General features: G+C 36.8%; 1 pseudogene; it reads right to left on the bottom strand.

Annotated features, from left to right (window-relative positions):
- Positions 1 to 715: 715 nt before the first annotated feature.
- On the bottom strand, positions 716 to 14398 carry LOC123723147 (annotated as a pseudogene).
- Between the last annotated feature and the right edge of the window lie 7817 nt (positions 14399 to 22215).

Genomic DNA, 22215 nt, shown 5'->3' on the forward strand with positions numbered 1-22215 from the left:
TCACTCCTGGCATCGCTTCGCAACCAGGCTCAGCTCACGACTGGCTTGATATAGCCTAACGACCACCGATCACTACTCACTCCTGGCATCGCTTCGCACCCAGGCTCAGCGCGTTACAACTAGCAAGGAGCGTGCGGTACCTCAGGAACAGGGCCAGACCTTGGCGGAACCCTCTTTTATTAGTTTAATTTCTTTATAAAATTGATCAATATTTTCTTTTTATTATTCATTTTATTTACTAATATAACTTATATTCTTTTCTAATTTTTGTCACTTTTATTTTTTTCTTTTCCCTCACAAAAAAAAAGAAATAACGTGACAAAGTATGGACACTTATTTTTGGAATTGCTACCATTTTATAGATAAACCGAAAATAAAGAAAAAAATATTTTTAAAATAATTAATTGCTCGTTAAAATGTGTCAGCAGCAGTCGAGATGACATCCGTCACGAATGGCGTACTGGAGGCCTAATCGCCTGTCCCTTACCACCCTCATAAGGAAAGGAAGTAAATTTGATGGAACAAGACATAGGTAGGGAAAATACTCTCTTTCTGTGCGTCCCCTGTTCTATCGATTAAACTGCAATTGCGGATGTCAATTAGCAGCGGTCACTTCACTATTTCGCTTGTCACCTTAGAACAGTGATTGTCAAACTTATTTCTTTCACCGCCCCCTTTGAAAATCAATTATGTTTCAGAGCCGCCTAATTTTTATTCAGTCCTAAAACTTAAAAACCACAATTTCATTACTGTAATTAATTTCAATGCCCCCCATTTTTTGGGCCTCTTATCGCCCCCTCCAAGGTTTCAAACGCCTCCAAGGGGGCGTTATCGCCCACTTTGGGAAACACTGCCTTAGAATATAATAACAGACATAAATAAAATACACTCGAATTGATAACCTCCTTCTTTTTAAAGTCAGCTAAAAACAAATTTACCACTTTGTTCAATATTTTTTGAATGTATGTATGTATGTACACACCTCCTGCATGACGAGGTCCTGACTGCGGCGGATATGTTGTCCAGCAGCTCGTACATCAGTGCGCAGGAAGTGTAAGTACGCGGGGCGACGGCCGCGAGTCTCAATACAGTGCACGAAATGCGCCGCCACCTTGTCATTGCCCTCGTGAGCGCACAACGCGGGGTTCTCCTCGAATATTGCGCACACAGTTTGCGCTTCACGTATCTATGGGTCATAGACAACGAGTTCATAGTAATGAATAGGTAACCAAAGACAATATTATGTGGGAAACAAATATTATAGACAAACTAGCTCTCGCCCGCGACTCCGTCTGCGCGTAGTAAAGAAAAAAAAACTAAATGGGGGGGGGGGTTATAAAAAATAAATGTTGACCGATTCTCAGACCTACTGAATATGCTCACAAAATTTTATGAGAATCGGTCAAGCCGTTTCGGAGGAGTTCAAGTTCGAACCCCGTGACACGAGAATTTTATATATTAAGATAAGTACCTTGCTAGAATTTACTAAGATGAAAGAAAACTCTACCACTACTAAGACTATTAAATGTTCAATTATGACTGTAGCTAGGGTTGCCAGGTAGCCAAACCTACTAACCGGACTGACCAGCCAGTTTGGCCGGACATTTGGGTAGAAAGGTCGGACACTCTGTATTATTTATAATTTTGTCTCAGTATTAATAGGTACACTCTCGTTTGGGAAATGTAAAAAGTCTAACAAAAGCCGGACAACTCGGACACCGTTTATTTTGGCCGGACACGCAATCAAATAACTGTAGCGCCCTCTATATCATCATGACGTCATCAGAAATAGGTTATATTAGTAAATGCTGCATCTAGTTTGCAAAGTGCGGCACTAAGATGTAATTACCCCAGCGTTGAGGAACAGATCGAGATGCTTGTGTAGGATGGCCTGGTTCTGCTGGTTGCCGTGACAGAAGCGCTGCAGGAACTCGTGCGCGAGTGCCAGCAGCTCGTCCATCGCGGCATCATCTTCGTCATGAGGCACCTGGAGAATAAGGTTTTTAATATTAAACTTACTCGATAGGGGCGCTGTTACGTAATGCTTGCGTAATTTGTCCCAGCTCTAGTTGACAGTCTCAGTCTCAGTCGCCTTTGTCTTTGTAGTGACTATCGAGTAAGTTAAAGATGATCTGTCTTAAAAATGTAATCTCACAAGTCAGTTTCCTATCTTTCCCCTTTAACTATGGTACTGAACAGTCCCTTGCTGTTTACTTGTGCTAGGATACTGAAAAACTTGTTGACCACTAATAGTCTTAGACTTAGAATTAATAGTAGCCTACAATATGGCTGAGTGCATCAGCTACCTTCCTGTCAATGTCCCGTCAAAATCTGTAAAGCTGTTCCGGAAATTACCTAGAACTAACACGGCCTTGAGGACAGACAGACAGATAAAAATTTTAAAGATTAGTTTCCGTAATCGTGTAATTTTTTTTCTCGATATTGTATACAGACACTTTATTTTTATTTATATGTATAGATGAAAGGTGTGTGTGTGTGCAGCAGTATGTGTACCTGCAGCAGGTCGAGTACGATGTTGTGTACGCCGATGTTCCTCAGCAGACGTTGCTCATGGCGACGCGGCTTCCCTGTGTCCCCTCCCCCGCTGTTACCCTGAGTGCAGTACTTTATCATACGCTGCAGGATCTGTAATACACGAACATATCTTACTAATATTATAAATGCGAATGTTTAGATGGATGAATGTTTGTTTGAAAGTATCTCCGGAACGGCTACACGGATCTTGATGAAATTTGGCATAAATCTATATATACCTCTATAAAAGAAAGTCGTGTTAGTTACACCATTTATAACTCAAGATCGCTCAAACTGATTTAGCTGAAAATTGGTGGGCAGGTAGCTTAGAACCAGGAAAAGGACATAGGATAATTTTTACTCCGTTTTCTATTTATTTTTTTTATTCCGCGCGGACGGAGTCGCGGGTAAAAGCTAGTATAGAATATAATCTGGAAGAACACATAACTAATTAAGTTTTTTATACCGCGTCTTTATAAATGACTATTATAAAATCGCGGGCGGTAGCTAGTCATTTATAAACAAAAACAATAGACACAATTATAAACTATAAAAAATACGACTTGGAATTATCAACTTCCTTTAATGAAATAGTCTTTAAGTCAATATATATTGCCATTACTTTCATCCTCAGTATTAAGACAGACACAACAATATGTATGACTACAAACACCAGTCATACCTCTTTGATCTTGTCGTACTCGTGCATGTGGTCGTACTTTGTGGCGCGAGAGGTGTCCAGCACGTTGTCCAGTGATGCATTCCGCTCCAGTACTGCCCCGCCAGGACCCACTGTACCTTTCAGCTCTAAAAGTAAACCAGTAACCCATTTGATGTTCAATCTCACTAGAACGTGCAATCTTAGTAACTATGTGGGAAAATGTTAAGTTCAATTAAAAAGCCAGTAAGTTAATGAGATAGCAAAGTGATATTGTCTGACCAGTGTGATCGTCCAGTGCGCCTGCACGGCCCTTGTTGAACACCCACAGCTCGGACTTCTCGACGCTCTGCCGCAGTACGTCCAGGTCTGCCTTGATCTGCTTGTACGACTCCACGTTAGCGTCAGACACCAACAGTTGTACCTAAGTCGCAAGATTACTAATGTTAAAGATGTGGAAGTTTAAATGTTTATTTGAAGGTATCTTCAGAACGGTTCAACGGATCTCGATGGCACAGATGTAGATTACACAGACGCGGTCGCGTGCGACAACTAGTATCTTAATATTTTAGAATCCTTGTATTAGACCAAACAACAAATTCGTCCGTTACATTTATTTCTAAATATTATCGGCACTAAACAGTTTCCTCTCCTCGCATTAAACATTAAAAACCACCAAGATATCTGAAAACAATACAACGCCGCGTCGCTGTTGCTTCTACAAGGATCTGTTGGCTGAGAACTCAACCTGTTTGAATGCAGCGAGCACCTCCTGCCTCTGACTGAAGTGTCGGAAGAGCAGAGCAAGCGCGCCCGACACCAGCGCCGCGGACGCACCCTGAGAGCAGAGCTGCAACAGCACGCGTTACTACGCGGTACTACATGGTACTCCATGCGGCCTCCGCATTCGTCCAGGTCCAAACCGTCCCTGTATTTTATACCTTATTTTTATCTACATAGAGCTCAAATTACAGTGAGGATGTTGTTCGGTCTGTCTATTTCGTGACTCATATTGAAAGAAAGAAAGAAAGAAAGAAAATACATTTATTCATAAGAAAAGGTGTTCATTCGACATGTGCTGCGGCGGGTACCGCAGCGCCGATTTTCAATGAACCCTAAAAAATGAGTACAGTAAACAATATAAAAGAAAAACTATAAATAAATATTTAGAATAAATGCTCAGTCAACCGTGAGACTTAAACTTATGACAAAAATTACAACTAACAAATGTAACGTACAGACCTAAAAGAGAACAAAAAAAAAAAAATCAACAATTATGATCGTTATATAAAATAATAAAAAAAAATAGTAATAAAAGAAAAAAAACAACACAAATCAAACAAAGGTATAAAAACTACTAATATACAGGCAACTCCGAGGTGCCGAAACAATTTGACACAGCAATATCTAGGTTTTTTGATTATCAATTAGAAGGTTTTTATATCTTTTTTTAAAGGTAAATTTAGATTTAAAACACCTCAGAGGAGGTGGTATGTTGTTCCAACATTTTGCAGCGTTGTAACAAAAACTGCCTCGGAATGCTGCCGAATGGTGCTTAGGACAGAGTAGACGTTCACAAATGGTTCTCTCATGCCGTTTGGAGAACTGAAGTTTATCGAACAAATATTGCAAGATATCTCCACTATTAATTGATCCATTTTTGCAAAAAAAGTATTTATATCGAATTATTGATAAGGAATTTTACTCTAACTGTCATTCAACAAAATAGACAGACCTATTTACTTTAGCAAATACTTTAAAGCTGAATGTGAACTAGCAGTACGATAAGCAAGACGTGAAACAAAACGACGGATGTGCAGACATTCTAACATAGCCTACAACTCCAACACACACGCACACAGTGTTAAATGCGCACGCATCAACGTATACACACGTAAACATGTACGGACAACAAATACACACAAATTCTAACTGTACCTTTCCAATATCAATACACATATATTAAAACATATAACCATCCCTCTCAGTCTCTGAAAAACAGAGACGACTAGTTTTAATACAAAGGTTATAACAGTGGAGCATTTTTAGTGCAAATAAAATTGAACTTTATACGTTTGAAATAAGTTTAATTTTTCTTTGCAAGTCTTTCTTATCGAGAGCAAGCATAAAAAGGTGTGAAAAGTAGGATTAAAGTCAATTTTATTTCGGATAAAAACCTACTCTGCTATTTGCCGCTTGAGTGTAAGTTTCTTATGCTTTGACATTGTATGACAACATGTGTCAATACATGTATTACTGTAATGAAAACCCCATTTTATAGTATTAAATTCTAACATTTATGACATGTATTTGAGCAATACTTGTGTTAGATTCTGTTAGGGTAAAGCTGATTAGTATAGGAAGTTATAATTGCGTGGGCCCATGCTGTTACCACTAGCTAGGCACTCGGATCATGCATTGTATATTTTCATCTTACTAACAAATCTACATTTTTTGGTAGGCAGTTGTCAGGCACAGTCTGTATGGCTCTGGAAATATAAGATATAGTTCAGAATGGTAGATATAGTACCGCCACCAAGCGCCCAGTTAGTCCACCAACAACTTTGTCGAAGATCAGTGTTAGGCTCAGAAAAATATGGTATATACCTAAACGTTCGTTAAATTCTTATTAATTTAAAAATGTTTATAAATATTTATATTCTATCCTAACTGGTCTAGTCAAAATTAGACTGTGCATAATTGTATAGACATTTTGTAAAATCTAATTTGGAAATATATATATATATATATATATATATATATATATATATATATATAAGAAATTAATTTCATACTACTTCATGATAATGAAAATGAAAAATAATTTATTGCAATCAAAAAAATTAAGTTTAAGTTTAAATTGAACAGTTAAACTAAGAATCTTTATGCAATCAATAATCATAGCATATAAATATATTAGAAATAGTGAAATAATAGATCTAGATATGAAATTTTTAGCTTAATAAGTCTACTTCTTAGATTTTAATCAAAAGTAACCCAATACATATTTTTTTTTATTTATTTTTTATATTCGAATATCCGATTTCAAAATTTTATTTTCTGAAAAAAAATTGTTATTTTTAACCATATAATTTTATTTATATATACCATGCTTTAGTCACAAGTAAATTATTTAAAGAAAGTGTATTATACATTTATTAATGTATTGTCTCATAGAACATCCTTAAATATTTAGGTATCCCACAGATAAAAATTAAACTGAAAAATCAAAATGTTTTAACTGCTCATTAGAAATATCTAAGACTACTCACCGACAACTAAATATGCCTTCAGCCTAAAGGCCTATGGCTTCCACGTCAGCTCAGGCTAAGCTCTCTGCCTGTCTCTCTGTTGACTGCTCGAACTCCTTCTTGAAGATGGACAGCAGACAGCTGATGCGGTAGTCCAGTCGCACGTCCAGTATGAACTGGGAGAGCACCATTTCATATTTATTATTTACATAACAGTCCCACAAAATTCTTTGACCCGGTGAGATAAACAACTTGTGTAAATTTTAGATATTGACAGAGAGCACAAGCTATTGTAATGTTAAAATGAATTCTGTAAATCAACATTTAAAGTCACTAAGTTTGACACTTAGTGTAGATTTAACGAATCTGTGTGCGATAGCAAAATGATTAACTGACTTGTAATATTTCAATGATCTTGAGCTTGGTGTCCATGACCAGCGGATGTTTGCGAGCCAACGCGAGTGCGGACGGACTGCCCTGTACACCGCCGCCGTTCCCACTGCCCACAACCTGCACAATGTATGTACAGTTGTACAGCTACTACAATACATTGACAGCAACTCGTCTGGCGAGTTCACTTGCATGAAAAAAACATCAAATATCACAATTAAATGTCAAACTATCTTCGATTATCATCTGTCAAACTCACAATCTGAAAAATCACCCTTCAAAATCAGTTGGGCAAACATTAATAACGCAAGCACATTTTTCCCATTGGGCCGATCGATTCTATTGATTCGAATAACCCAACGGGAAACATCCAAATAGTAATACAAATAACACATATTGTTAGTAAAATGCAAAGCAATACTTAGTGACAATACCGTTGAGGAGAGGTCTTCGAAAGTCGACCACTGCATGGTAAATGGACGGGGCTCGTGCTGAGGACCGGGCACCTGGTGAACAGCAGGACTTTCAAAGGGCTCAGGGTACAAGATGATCAGCACACCACCAGCTGGTCTACTAATGATATACTGTGTACTTACATTGCGCGCTACAGAGCCTAAAGTGATGGACGTCATCACCGCGCCCATGTCGCCTATACTGCGGAGTACACCGCCCTCAGCTAATAATACAGATAAGAAATACTAATTGATAACACTTTATTTAAAAAGAAAAGATTTGATTGTTTGTTTGTTTGTTTGTATGAAATAGGCTCCGAAACTACTGAACCGAATTGAATTTTTTTTTTCACTGTTTGGAAGCTGCACTATCTCCGAGTGACATCTTACTTATTAATATTATAAATGCAAAAGTTTAGATGGATGGATAAATGTTATATTGAATGTATCTCCGGAACAGCACAATGGAACTCCATGAAATTTGGTATAAATATAAAAATAGTCTGGAAGAACACCTAAGCTACATATAGAGTTTTTTTTTTTAATTCCTCGCGAACGAAATCACGGGTAATTGTTTGCATAAAAATAAAAATCTATAAAAAGTTATCAAAAAAGACTATCGAATAGTTTTTAAGAAATTAAAATTTTCTAGTCTATGAAATATTGAAATAATGATTGTAACAAAAATAAACAAATTTTTATAAAACATGTTTTTGAATTCGTATAAACTTGCGCTTCTTTAATTCCAATTCTTGAGCTGCTTGTAAATATGTATGTCATAGTTTTTACAAAGGTATTTCAACAGTGTAAACTCACACTAATATATTACAGTAGGATAAATAGAGTACTTACATTCGACTTCTCCTGCGAGTGGACTCGTCTCATTCAGCAGGTCCATGGCGGTCACACAGTCTAGTATACTGAGTAATGTCTTCGTTAAACGAAGTAAGTCGCTGAAGCTATTGCAAAAAATTTAATTCTTACTAATGTTATAAACTAGCTGTTACCCGCGACTCCGTCCGCGCGGAATAAAAAATAGAAAACGGGGTAAAAATGATCCTATGTCCGTTTCCTGGTTCTAAGCTACCTGCCCATCAATTTTCAGTCAAATCGATTCAGCCGTTCTTGAGTTATAAATAGTGTAACTAACATGACTTTCTTTTATATATATAGATATATATAGATGCGAATGTTTGGATGGATAGATGTTACAAGATATTTCCAGAACGATTGCATAGATCTAGCTGAATTTTAACACAGATCATAGGCTGGAAGAACACATAGGTTATTATTAAAGATTTTTTTTTAATTCCGCGCAGACGGAGTCGTGAACGACAGCTAGTCAATGAATAAAGCACAAAAAATATATTTCGATTATTATTTATCTGTACTTTAAGAAAAATTTAGACGAAAACAAGTTTATACCTATAAAATCCGAAGTATATAAGTTCTCTCGCCAATTTGACGACTTCAAAGGTGAGTTTGTTCTGGTCGTGGTCGCTGAAGTACCAGGTGCTGGTGACGACGCGGCAGAGATAGTTCTCCACAAAACGGATGGTGGACGCGAACTGGGCTTTCACCTTCTCTCGTGTCGCGTCAGCTCCACCCTTCACGCCCTGGTAACTGGAGACAGGCAAATTCAAAAAGAGTGTTTTATACTTTATAACGTATTTCACGTACTGTTCTTTTCAAACAACTTTGCGGCTCAAGGTCACGCTGCGTAGTTTACTCCTCGCTACGCAGTGTTTTGCGCAATGACTTGCAAGAAGTCTAAAGCCGTTAAAATATTTGAACACTACTATACAATGGTTACGAATAGTCAAATAACTAAATTTGCTATTAGCAATCAGCGAACAATCGGACATCTGATTTCGCTAAATTAGCGAAGCGAACACAGAACATAGATATCTCCAACAAGTTGTGCGTTGCCTTTCTTAAATTGATAGAAAGGACGTATAGAAAAAGAGTACTTTGTTACTGAGCGACTATCTCTTCTCCCTCTAACACAGTAAGTGGGCGTGGTTAGTGAACGCCTCTCTCTCTTCCTCTGTGAGACAGTAAGTGGGCGTATATACTAACTCGTGCACATGTATGGTGTCGCTGACGTCGCTCCAGAGACGCGCATACTTGACGGGGGTGACTGGCTCCTGTGGGTCGCGGTCCACGTGCAGGTGCAGCATCAGCCGGCAGAAAGACGCGCGCAACTCCTGGGAGAGAGACGCGTTCGACATGCATCTGGAAGAGGCACAAGAACTTTCTTACCGTGGGTTTCTGAGACCTAAATTTCCGTCTGAAACTGTTTGTTTTGTCTAAAATTTCGTTCTCAGAAACCCACTGTTAGTCTAATTGATATGATAAATGTATAAACGTACTTGAGTATGAGATCAATGTGCAGCTGCGGAGAGAGGCTGTTGAGGGCCAGGTATTGTCTGTTGAGACACATGTTGGAGAAGAGGTCGAGCTGGTGGCGGTAGTAGTCGAGGATAGCCGCTGCTTCACTGCGCGGCTCTAGGCGCGCTTCCGTCGCCAGCTCAGACAACAAACGGGAACACTGCAAGAGTAGCTCATACATTTTTATTTCGGAAAACAAAATATTAACCTAAAAAGAAACCACAAAAGAACATTTTATTCTGACTTTTTATAAGTAAAAGTATAATATACTAACTTTTTTATTGTTCCATAACAACATGACTTCATCTTCGACTGTGTATTTGTTCTCCGTGTCCTCAACTTCCGATGAACGTTCGTATTTTGTTGAAACCAATCTATTTAAAAAAAAAAACATAAATTATAACAACATTACTGAAAATGAAATAAACAACAAATTCGTTTGATATCGAAAAACATTTTTTGAAAATGAAGAACAGCGCCATCTAGTTTAAATTCTCTGTAAACGTAGTTTCACCTGGTCTCTATAAGTATATCAGCATTATTAGCGCAGAGGACACTCTTGCATATCAACTCCTGCGTCACCGCGATTGCCTTCTTGTTGGAAATGCACAAATCACTCAGATAATCCAGAAATCTTGATTGCCGAGTCTTCATGTTCTTACGTACGAGACCTGTAACATAGTAAAATATATAAATTACTAGCTGCCGCCCGCGACTCCGTCCGCGCGCAGATAAAAAAAATGGGGGGAGGGTTATGAAAAATTGATGTTGTCCGATTCTCAGACCTACTGAATATGCTCACAAAATTTCATGAGAATCAGTCAAGCCGTTTCGGAGGAGTACGGGAACGAAAACTGTGACACGAGAATTTTATATATTAGATGTTTAATATGAGAAAGGAAAATATATTAACTATAGAAATACAAATCAAAGTATTTTGAATGTACTGTTTTTTCTACCATAATTTAACTCTCTTATTTGTCGATCAACCGTATTGAACCGTCAACAACGCGTAGACAACGCGTTATAACCACGTATCTGTAATGTAAGTGGTACGTACCAACGAATGTCTCAATCTCAGATGCAGTGATGTGCTTCTCCAGCAGCTTGCGGTTGTTGTGTAGCAGCGCGGTGATTGTGTCCTCTGCAAGGATGTCATAGCCGATCTGCTTCTGCATGAAGCCGAAGTGCTTTGCTATGTATTCCTACAAAAATACGTAATTTAAGCATACTAGCTTTAGTCCGCGATTCCGTCCGAGCGGATATATAAAAAAAACTTGTGCGCCGTCATGGGACGCCTGGCAGATGTGAAACATCGTGTGTGTACAAGTAATATGCATAAAATATTAAATAAGTAAATAAATAAATGAATGAATGAATGAATAAATGATTGAATGAATTAATGGATGAATGCTTGAATGAATGAATGAATGAATGCTTGAATGAATGAATGAATGAAGGAAGGAATGAAAGAATGAATGAAGAAATGAAAGAATGAATGAAGAAATGAATGAATGAATGAATGAATGAATGAATGAATAATAATAATAAATAATATTAAATATTATTGAAATAAAATATATATATGTATACCTTAGTATAGCGTGGCGACCCGTCGCCACGGCAAACGTCGCCACGCCAACAATTCGGTTTACAAGTGAGCCTATAGATGTTTCACATCAAAAAATATATCAGGTTCCACGGAAACGGGATAAAAGTATCCTATGGCCGTCTCCTTATCCTAAGTTTCCAAAGTGCCATGGGAGTAGAGATCAGCTGGTCAGCTGTTGGCAACTCGCCTGGTTCTTCCTGTAGTCCTGCTGGCTGAGGCGCAAGATGCGGTAGCAGAGGCGGAAGATACACTTGTAGGGTGCGTAGCGAGGGTCGTACAGCTCCTCGATCTTCAGGAACGGCTCACCCCCACCCTCACTCGTCTCTTGGAACGGACCCTGATAACATTTCAACAATGTTAAATTTATACATAAAGATAAAATCATAAATTATAACAACTTTACTGAAAATAAAATTAACAAAAAATTAAAAAAATTTCAATAACGATTTCGAAAAACATTTTTTTTGAAAATGAAGATTAGCGCCATCTAGTTAAAACTCTTTGTAATCTTAGTTTCACCTGGTTTCTATAAGTATATCAGCATTATTAGCGTTGCAGATTTATGAATGATATAATACCTGTAGTATCTTAAATAGCTGCCGCAGTATGTACTGTTCTCGCAGCAGTTTCTGTCTGTCCCGGTTGGGGTTCTCCACCACCAGGTCCAGGGCCTTGGACTTGTTGGGTTCGTTCTCGAAGCCAGCTATGAAGTATACGATATCTTGTAACAGACAGGTTAGGGCTCTGTAAAAGAAAATATAATATGGTCATATAGTGAATTATTTTTGGTCCTTCGAGACAGATAAGTTTTTTTTTTGTCGAAATTGAATTAAAATAAGAATTTAATGGACTGATTGGTGTTATATCCTAGTCGGAATATAGTTTAAATTAAAATTTTGTGACAAACCGCTTTATAATAACAGATTTATAGTAAATAGCCAAGATTTTTATTTGATTCTACATACAAAGGAATATAGTCCTTACTTCATCTCATTATGCTCTATATTGCCGTGGTGAAGTTTGGTCGACAAGGCCGACAGCACTTTGCACGCGTCGTTCGCGAAGTCTAAATCTCTCACTTCGCTGGGAGATACCGATATCAAGGCGAATGCTTCTTTGTCTTACTTTACTATTGAACATCCGACCCGGAAGAGATCATTTACAATTATAAAAAGATCTTGCAAATAAATGACGTCATAACTGAGATTGTACAGTGTACAGAATAGTTTTACATCGTATATGAATCAAATTGGACTAATAAATTCAGTCGCTTGCTGTATAATTTATAGCGGAGGGGCGGAAACATTTTAGAAGTGGGCGGGGTTTACACATTTCACGTAAATCTTATTTTATTATGCTTTTTTTTATTTTTTCCAAAGCCGATATAAATTCCGGCCGATAGAAGTCTGAAGAGAAGAACATGTTAATAAAATTTAATGGAGTGAATACTGACGGCGCTTTGAGACAGGCTTCGGCGGCGAGGTAGTGCCCTGTGGCGAGGTGCTTGAAGCGGAAGATTGAGTTCCAATGGCCCGCACCGCCGCGGCACGGGTCATGCTGCACTACCTAACAATAACCAAAGATTTATAAACTACTCCTAAAATAAAACCCTTTTCCACTGGCGCGCTTACTCGCTTTTTGGAAAGAAAGTTTAAGAATACGTCGTCAGATATGCAGTCACAAGCATTCTAGTTTCCCTACCTCTATCTCCCAGAGCGCCTTGAGAGTTGCAGCGGTTGCACTCGACCTGCCGGTGGTCGTCCATCGTCAGGAACTTCTCCTGCTCCGCGTGGAACAGCCGCACCACGTCCCCACCCTTAAGGATCTCCTCCTGATTCTCCTTGTGCTCCAGGAAAAGGGTCACCTTCCATGACGTTGAAGAGTTCACGACGTTTACCTATAGGTATACAAGAAAATTCCTGACTTCCTGATTCCTGACTCAAAAGAGTGTTTTGTATTTTATTGAAGTGAAAACACTTGTGTCTTCAATTCTAGCGTTATATTTCATGTTTCTAATCTTAGAGTCCGTGTGTAACTTAACCTAATCAATCTGGTTTGAAAAACATAAAATAAACAATTAACACACCACTCTAAAAAATATGTAATTCGTTTATAACGTAGTACAAAGGGGCGTAGCAAAAGCTTTCAGAATGTTCTAGCAATACGTAAATCTAGCTTCTACAGGGAGTTGTCACTGTCTATTGTTATCTCAATTATTTTCAAATGGAATTAGAGGAATTACTCGGAAGTGGGAACCCATAGTATACATCGTACCTGCTTCACTTCCACTTCCCAACAAGTTAGAGACGTTGTCTTTAGTAGTACGTCATGCTAACATAAAGGCACAATAAGAAAATAAAATAAATAACAACTCAAGATAACTTATAGAAATAATTATAATAATATAAAGGAAAATATTGTATAGTTCATCTTAGACTCCAAGAACTTGTTTCTAAGAAATCACCCTTAAGACTAGAATTACATACTTTATAAATAGAATTCATTATGTCTGACGTTCTTGCAATGAAGGAAAACATGGCGATGCAACCTGCACAGAACAAAGACATGTGTGAAGTCAACTAACCCGCACTTGGTCAGTGTGGTTGACTATGTCCTAGTCACCCCTAACTTAGAGTAGGCTCCGAGCCCCTCAGTTGGGATCTGATGATAGTGAGCTGATGATGATGATGATGAAAATTCATTATATTTAGATCTACATACTCTTAAAATGTATAAAGCAGAATACAAATCTATGTTTCCAGCCCACAGCCCATTATAATATGAATAAAGACTAATAGAGTAAGATAAGCTAAATATAGTACAAGATTTTATATATTCTTTCCACTAAGGAACTACCTGCGCGACTAATATTCCCGACAACGCGTACTATTTTCACTGGTGTGCTATTTGATGTAGTAGTCGCGTTCAGACAGTCGCGCGACAAATGTGTTAATGGAAACGAGGGTTTAATGTTCACCTCCATGCAGCCCACGTTGTCCGGTAGCTCGTGGCTGGACGACACGTGTAGGACTTGCTGGCCCGCATTTACCGGGTTCATTATCACTTTACAATACAATATTATTGTTACCCAGCATACTGTTTCATACATTTTTTTATGATTAACAAAAAAAAATGCTCAAACACTATCTTTTTATATACCTATAAATATATACCTAGCGTTCGACCGCGACTACGTGTAAATTAAAGTAGGCTATAGTATACCCGCACACATAAGCTACCTTCCTGTGAAAGACCCTTCAAAATAGGTCCACTCGTTTCGGAGATCACCCGGAACAAACGCGGATTTGCGGACGGACAGACCATTAATCTAAACATTTAGGATAAGTAACCAAGTCAGCGGAATCCTGAGACAGTAAAGGTAACTTTTTATTATTGTCCTAAACACCTTTAAAATCTTTTCATTAACGATATTAGAAGCGACAAAATTAGTTCTTTGATTTAGGAATTAAAATTTTATCGTAGCAATACCAGTAAATGTGATCACAGAAAATAAGTAAAGATGTCTTTAAACAGAGACTAACGGTGTGGCACTTTCCGTTGTCAGTGTGAACCGATCTTAATATTTTATATAGCAATACTCACCAGTCGAGCGCAGTTTATAAAATGGCATTACATAAAACCACGAGCCCTCATTTCCATTTGCAGTCTCTTGTTCACCTACAACACAATCTTAGTTATCAAATTCTCTCTAACTCACTCTGTCTTTCTATATCTTTTTCTATTTATTACTGAGGTCGTACAATTTTATCATTTTATTTTTTTCACTATTTCTTAGAAGTCAGACGAATAATGCAGATTGGATCACGTAATAAAATTTAGAAAACTCTTAAGCTTCGTATATCAACATTGACAAATTTAACAAGAAATTATGCCTATACAATTGGGAGTAACTACGGCAGGTTATATAGTAGGTAGTAGGTAAAAATCCATATAATCTTGTGCTAAATAAAAATTAAATTTCTATATATATGTAGGACCACAATCAGATTCTATTATACTTTATAGCAGGTATTTATTATAGAGTAATATACATACAGTAAGGTATTTGTTGGACTTGACGTGCAGTAGCTGTATGACGCTGCCGTACTGCACGACACTTCCCAACAATTTCTTGTTCTCCAGATCATTCTGCTTCTTCTTCTTCTCTATTTCAGCGGCATGCTGGAAACGTGTCATAATTTAAATGAAATTCCAAAGAACGTGCTTGTAAATTCTTGTTATATTATTCGAATCACAATATGGCGTAAATAAGTACAAGGAAATTATATATACCAGAGGTGGTATACTTGATTAGATAAGACATCTACTGTATTACTCCAAAAATACTGTTAGACACCGTTTGGTTAAACAAATGTTCCGCCGCCTTTGACCGCCGCTGATTGATTTTATTGACGTTGACGTGGTTATGCTTCACCATAAATATGTATCACCACAGTACTTTCAGTACAAGTACTTCATTATTTATTGGTAAAGATCGCATTTCGCAAGTCTATACATAATACATAAATCATTTAAAAAAGAATTATTTTTTTAGCATTAGCATTATTGTGAGCATTTGTATGTACAAAATGGAACTTGAATAAATAATTATAACGACAGTAATGCATCACACTGAACGACAGAAATGGAACATTATCTTTATAATGAAGCCATTAGTTACTAAGATGAACTGTTACATCTCGACCGAACATTTTTCTATACTCTATATTTATAGATATTACAGGTGAGTTAAATAAAAAATATTGTGCAACGTGAATAATAGATGATAGAACATTTTTGTTATTCTGTGCCACACTGTTACGGGAGACCCTTAAAGTAGATTTCTGATAATACATCTACACTAAAATAGACAACATAACGTCTCTGAGTTATACGAAAATATACAATTGTACACTGTTTAGTGTTTTACCACACTTGTTTTAACCCTTTGACTGCCAGTGATTGTTATAACGCGCAATAAAATGTATTACCAAAACTGCTTACGATATAAGTGCTTTGTTATTAAGGCGTCAAGATTACGGAAGATTATGCATAATCATACTTCAATAATCATGATATCTGCTAATGTCTAATACCAACATATGAAAAGGTTTAACATATGTTTAAGTTACAATGTAGTTTATGGCTAGACCCTTGGTGTTTTATTTTGTACTTTAATCCTACATCTAGTTGAGACTATATGAAAATAGCCTGCTAGGAAACTTCTAGATGGCTTGTTAAGTGGGTTATGAATCAGTTGCGATATAGTACAGTCGGGGTTTGCAATTGCAGTACAATAAAACTGCTCGTTAACATCCGCCATTTAGCAAGAATACAACCGAAAATAATACAATGTACGAATGAAATAAATTCTAATAATATCCTCAAGTGATAAAAGTTTTAAATAACTAACTAGATTCTAGTTAAGTTATAATTTATCGAAATTTTACGTAATTAATAATTGAAACAGTAGGATAAAAAATTAGCATATTTATCGGTAATTGAACACAACGTCTTTCCATTCCAGGTCGCAGATCCAGAAGCAAACCCAAAACTAGATAGAAAGATGTTATACTAAAAAACATCAGTGAGTGCTAAATCTCAGACGAAGATTTGGAGGACAGAGCGAAGTTGAAGAAGCTGATTAAGAAAACCGACCCCAATAACTTGTGGAATACAAGCTAGGCAGATAGAGAGAGGATAAGAATAGATAAAATAACGTACCAACGTCAACATAATTTATTTGAAAAGAAAACGTGATCATCAGTCTACTGCTGTGTTATTTTTAACTCTCGCAACAGAGATTGATCTGCCTTATAATAAAAAGCAATAATCATAATAGACTGACTCATAAATCATAGAATAGAAAAAATATTGATAGTCTTTGAAATGGAATACCACAAACTATTTATATTCAATGAAATAATAGCAAAATGAAGTCACTGACCTCTTTAATCCACATTTTTGTTTTGACGGTCAGTTGATTTATAGCTGTCTACTGAGATTCATATAAAGATGATATGAGATTCATTAACGTTCAAACTTAATCTTTGATAAATACGACGGATAATTTTATAGCCAAGAATAAAAAACATCCTAAATATCGTCTACGACAAGGTTCACTAGCTAATGTGTCTCCATCATGATAAAAACGACACCATTTTATAAGTAAATGAATTGAACCTAAAACCTAACCGCTACTAAATAAGCGAATGCTTAAGCGGTCCGAATGTAGCGACCGAACTGGACCCCATTCATTCGAAATTTTATCCTAGTTTTCCCATCTCTACCTTTTAATCCCGTGTGTGATTTATGTTGTACTCACATGTAACCTCTTGAGCAGTCCTGTGTCGGTGTCGGCGTTGACGTTCGCCGACTGCTTGCCGGTGTTCCAGAACTGCTTTTGCGCGGAGTATCGGTTCATGGGGCATATCTTGAACAGGCAATCTGGATAATACAACAACTTCATAAACCAAAAAGTATTTTTGCTAATAAAAAAAAAAGGGAAAAAAATAATTATAAACGTATTTCAATTTAAGAATTGTTTGAAATAATTTCATTATAAGCGTTAGGGATAAAGATATAATCAGTATTTTTATTAATGACGGAACTTACCCCGGAACTTTTTGAAGAGAACATCAAAATTAATATTACTCATTTTTGGGAGAGTCGTCTGAAATATGAGTACCTATTTGATTGTTTTCGCTTGATTTATGAGATTAGTGTTGCGGTGGTTAAGAATCTGCAGGAGCTACAAGGCTTGAACTGGGGTGAAATGGCGTAGGATCGCAAAAGGTAGAGGACTCTTATCGGAGGCCAAGGGCTCGCTTTGGGTCGATACGCCAAGCTAAGATAGGTCAAGTCAGTTTAATTCAAACCCTAGAACTTTCTGACAGTTCTAATTTGAAGTATTATTGAGTAGTATTGCATATATGTACTCACCCCAAAGTACTGAGAAAGCCTGAGACAGAGCCCTCCGCGAAGAGGGACACGATGTCCCCCAGGTGCAGGAAGCTGTCCCCCATGCTGTCGTCTTACGTCCACCATGCAACGACACCTGGAGACAACATAAACATTATAAACCAGATGTGCTATGGAAACCAAATCTAACCTTCTACCAAAACAAAAAAAAGTTAAAACATCATAACATATCGAGGAAAAAGTTAAAGATATTGTTTCAAAAACAAAATATATCCCAAGATTTAAATGGTCTACTCATATCTTTTTCTTGTCACAGATAAAGTTGGCAATGTATAAAAAAAAAAAAAGAAAAACGAAAATATGCACTTCACTAAAAGTGTTTGAATCCTGAGCTAGAATAACTTCTAAGAAATATTATTTGAAGTCTACGATTTAGGTGTAACAAGACTGTATTATCAATAAACATACATTAAAACACAAACGATATTAATGTTTATTTATATAAAATACACCTTCGAATGTCTTACTGAAAGATACAATGATAAACAAAGCGCAACAAGGACTTCGCATTAGCTTGGATTAACACTGCCGAAACATTCAACCTAAAACATATCGACCTCCGATTATGAGTTACATCTCTTCAAAGATCTCAATCTCTTTTCGTCGGATGGGTCATGATAGTATCTTATTTTTACTCTTTATCACAATAAAAGGGATAGCAATATGTTCTTATGTTAAGGTTTCGAGAGTTTAAACCGCTATTAAAAAATAACTATCATAGCTTTAAGGTGGATTTCCACCCAGAAACAAAAAGGATAACAGCGGAAAGTAATTTGAAAAAGATGTTCACTAAGACGTCAATTTATTTGTTTTGCAATGTCTATTAAATAAGTTTCAATTATTTTATACTTTTGCTTAGAAACTTGCATACTCAGAGTCGTTTGACAGTGTCCCTTAGTGTAGATTTAGTCTTCATAACGTAAATGCAATATTTCAGGTGTTTCAATAACTTCAGTGTAAACGCACCCTTATACCTTTCAAACAATCGCAATAGATGTTCAACAAAGGTATCGTTGGCGTAATGCAAAATAAACAAACTGTCCGAGCAACACCTTCCCGGAAGCCGGCGCCGAACATATCATAACCAGCCTGCTGGAAATACTGCTCATCTATTGTTTGTGGCTCGCGATTTTGAGATACTCTGTAGTATTAAAGCTATTACACACTGAATATTAACGTATCAATAAATATATTGATATTGTTTTTAATTAAAGTACAGTCGCCATAGTTCGCAGTGCTCCATTTTTGAGCGTCTCATACGCGTACGCTTTGAAAAGATAAACGTTGAGAAATTTTGTAATATCGTATTCCACACAATACAATAATCGGAGGTAGAGTGAAGGTAACTCATAATAGTTGTTTTCTTATTTTCATAAACATAAATAGCAGCCAAATTGTTTATTTGTAAGAAAAGGGAACTTAATTTCGTTGAGAGGTGCAAGACAATTTTTCTGTAACTGCACAAAGGTGACTTATTTACGTACCGGAGAAAAGTGGAAGGAAAGAAAAAGGCCAAAATCATTCTTAAAGCAAGTCATGTCAGATAAACAATGAAAAATCGGAACATTTTGACAACAACAGCCATAAGGCAACTACGGTAGATGACAGATGAGAAAGATAATAAGATTGCAAACCGATAAACAAAACGCTACACTCACTTACCGAACATTCACCAGATCATCATCAGTACAACTCGACCAGTTTCACTAGTAACTTCAGTAAATCGCACACAATATAGAATGTTTGCAGCAATACTTTGTATATCTCAGTACGGCAGTAAAGTTAAAATAATAAACAATTTTATTTCTTGTTCGCTATCCATTTCTGGTACTGTCTTTTCATCTTTTGTTTACCATAATACATGTCTAAATTGTGTCTACGCATCACTCGTGACTAGCTTCAGGGATCATATACGGACATCCTATTCGTCGGCGCGCAACGATGTTTTTGCATTAACACCACTACGGGGCGCCACTACTTCTATCACTTAACGACTACCATTCTTAATACTTAACGTTGTTTGGTCATTATAAAATTTGTAAAACTTTAATTACACGAAAATAAGCTATCTGAAGAAGTTTCATTTTAATTCCAAACATAAATTTGGTCCTTCGAGCCGGATGCATCAAAAGGAATCGTCGCGACCAGCATAAATCGGACGCTCGATACCAGCAGCATCATCATCATCATCACCAGGCCTTGCATCAAACGGTCAGGTCAGTCATTCTTTCTAATCCTTCATATTTCCTTGTATTCAGTGCTTCATTTGTGTTAATAATATGTGTGTGATCATTAAATCGTAAAGAAATTTAGTTGATAATAAGTCGCATTATTATCGGTTACCCTCAATATATATATAAAGTTAAAGTTCGTTGTAAGTATTTGCCTCTGTCTTCCATAAACTCATAATGGCTAAGAATAGCGATGATATCGTTAGGGAATTAAACAAAAAAAGGGGAATTGTTCGGGGTAAATTAACACTATTCATAAAATATGTAGATTCTGTAGAAAGGTCGTTCAGTGAATTAGTTGCGATGGAATTAGAAACCCGTTTGCAAAAGGCCGAGTCCTTGTTGCAGCAATATTCAGACATTCAGGATGAAATCGACTTAAAAACTCCAGAAAGTCTGATGGAAAAAGAGTCACTTGAGAGGGAATCTTTTGAAAGCCAGTATTACGCTTACGTTGCTAAATCTAAATGCCTTATAAATTCAAATAGTGTTCAAAATGTGCCCAAAGTTTCTACTAATGTAAAATTACCCATTATCTCATTACCTTCCTTTGACGGGTCATATGATCAGTGGTTGGAGTACCGCGATACTTATCTTTCTCTTATCCACAATTCTACAGAAATAGACAACGTGCAAAAATTCCACTATCTACGGTCATCTCTCTCTGGTAGTGCATTATTGGTAATTAAATCATTGGCACTCTCGTCTGAGAACTACAACGTAGCATGGGAGTTATTAGAAAATAGATATAATAACAATCGTTTGCTCGTGCAAAACCACGTAAAGGCTTTGTTTTCTATTACGTCACTCAATAAAGAATCATCTGCTCACATTAGAAAATTAATAGATAACGTACTTAAAAATATGCGTTCCCTTAAAAACCTCGGTGAACCAACCGAGTATTGGGACACTTTAATAATTTATTTAATGACATCTAAACTTGATCCATCAACCGAGAGAGAATGGGAGACACATAAGAGTACAATTATTCATAGCCAAACCCCGCCTACCAATCGATTATCGCTCGATGATTTGATTACTTTTCTTAAATATAGGGCTGACGTATTGGAAACTATTAATTTAGCACACAGTAAATCGATAAATACATCTGAGGGTAGTGCGAAAAAATCACACAGCTTAGTATCGACACAAAATAAACAACATAATTATAATAATAGTGTTAAGTCTAAACGCTCTCGTAATTGCATTATGTGTCACGCTAATCACCCGTTATATTCGTGTGATTCATTTTTGAATTTATCTATAAAGGATAGAATAAAATTCATTGATGAAAATAAATTGTGTCGTAATTGTTTACGCGCGAACCATTCAATTAATGAATGTTGGTTCGGTCCTTGTAGGTTATGCAATAAGAAACATAACAGTTTAATTCACGACTCTAATGACGGTGCGCAAACATCGGCAACTGTTGTGTATGATTCGCGAGCAACGCCACAGGACGCAACTAGTTATAAATCCACAAACACAACAACATTACATTCTGCTTCACACACAACGCATCAAAGTACAACTCATTCATTATTAGAGACCGTACTGCTATCCACAGCTTTAGTGGAGGTTGCAGATAAGAATAATCGTTTCCACACTACACGCGCTTTATTAGATAATGGTAGTCAACATTGCTTTATTGCAGAGCCTTTATGTAAAAAACTTAATCTTAATTTAATACAGTCCTCTGTTCAAGTGTCCGGAG

The sequence above is a fragment of the Papilio machaon genome, chromosome W (genome assembly GCF_912999745.1).
Source record: "Papilio machaon chromosome W, ilPapMach1.1, whole genome shotgun sequence".
In the NCBI taxonomy this organism is placed as follows: domain Eukaryota; kingdom Metazoa; phylum Arthropoda; class Insecta; order Lepidoptera; family Papilionidae; genus Papilio; species Papilio machaon.